This window comes from Zootoca vivipara, chromosome 15 (assembly GCF_963506605.1).
Source record: "Zootoca vivipara chromosome 15, rZooViv1.1, whole genome shotgun sequence".
Lineage (NCBI taxonomy): Eukaryota > Metazoa > Chordata > Lepidosauria > Squamata > Lacertidae > Zootoca > Zootoca vivipara.
In genome coordinates, this window is record NC_083290.1 from 24243793 (window position 1) to 24245601 (window position 1809).

Here is a 1809-nt window from a genome sequence, read left to right on the forward strand (position 1 = left end):
CCCAGAAGGCAACCAGCAGCGCTGAATCCATTAGCAAAAATCCAAGTAGGGGCAATAATATATTATAACACATTTATTAGGGGCAACTAAAAATCACGCAAAGCAGTGGAGCTACCTTTTGAGTTTTGCAGAACAAACCTGATGTTAGCCACAAAGTGTGGGGATGGGTGGGGGGAAGAAACGGACAAAAATGTTTTTGCTGGCAAAAATATATATGGCGAAATCACGTCTGAAATACGGTACAGACATAAATGTAAAATTGTGGCATCCTTTGCAGACTAATTAAGTTGTTCCCATGCAAAAATAAAATAAAATAATGCACCAGCTAGATTTCTTTCTAGCACAAATTGTTACTGTATGTGAGTGGCAAATAGAGAGACCGAGACTCCTTGGAGAAAGTGCATTAAACAAACAAAAGAAATCAGTTTATTCACCTTACATATGATAAATACTTTGCTTTAAAATACTTTCCATTCAAGTTTTACATTTGTTTCGCTTCATGTGGCTTTTTTTAAAAAGCAACTCTGACCCCCCCTCCCCATCATCCCCCCTCCTTCTCCTCGGGAGAGATGCATACAAAAATAATTCTGTGAGAAAGGCTCAAGAACACACAGAACAATTACTTTGAAATGAAACACTGAAGGTTTGAACTTCCATGGACTGAAATGTCCAGAGTTAAGAAGAGAAAAAGGCACATTGCGATGGAAGGAGGCACAGGAGAAGATGGCATTGAAAAAGAGGGGAGGGAGGGTTGCAAAATGTGGTTGACCTCCCTTCCTCTTTCCCCTGCCTGGATAGGACCCCAGTGCCTTCAAGCAGCTGCATGGCAGGCAGAAGTCAAACCGGTAAAGCTGCCCCTCACTGCATCTCTGCGGTGGGGGGAAAAGAGGGTCTCTTGAATTCGGCATGTGAGCCCTGCCATAAAGAAAACAGGGCAATACATTGCAAATCAAATTATGGGGTCCTCACAAATGGTTAAGTGGGGTTTCTCCTTCATTGCTCGCACAACAGATCACAAACTTGTGGAATTCCCCACTACAAGGTGCCAGCGATGGCTTAAAAGGGAAGAAGGCAAAGTAATGGAGGATGGGGCTGTTAATGGGATGAAGGAGGCTGGTGTGATGGGCCTCTGGCCTGACCAAACGGGTCTCCTCTTTACATCCTGCCATAGTTGGTTAATACACCAATAGCCATTTTACTGCAAATCTCAATGGAATGTGCACAAATTTTCCTCAACCGATTGATAGGATGGTTCACCAAGGGGCTACCCAGACCTCATAAGCCAAGGTGTGCCAAGGTGGTCCTTCACCAATGCTGTTGGACTCCAGCTCCCATCAACCCCAACTGCATGGCCTTAATGAAGGGCATTTTGTCCATAGGACTATAGAGTCAGAAGGGATCCAAGGGTCATATAGTCCAACCCCCCCCCCAATGCTGGAACACTGGTGGGCTCCCCCTGCCCTGCGCAGTAAGATTCCAGTTGGTAAGCTGCTCTTCTGTTACCCATCTCCTGGGAAAGGGGGATGTAAAAATCCTAGGCAACAAATCACCTAACCCACCATTCCCCCTTCCCCACTACATTTTACAAGGGAAACTGAGGCAGAGTCGCAGGGTACAGTTTCCCCAGAAGTAATGGGGATGGAACTTGCACCCATCACGAGCAGCCTTTTTGTCAAGCTCACCGCAAGTCTAATGTCTACATTCAAGTGCATTTCCTACTACATAGACAGAACCACCTCTATCATGTAACTAGCACTTTAAGGCTCAGATTGCTCTGCCACTGAGATAGGAGCGGGAGAGACAGGCATT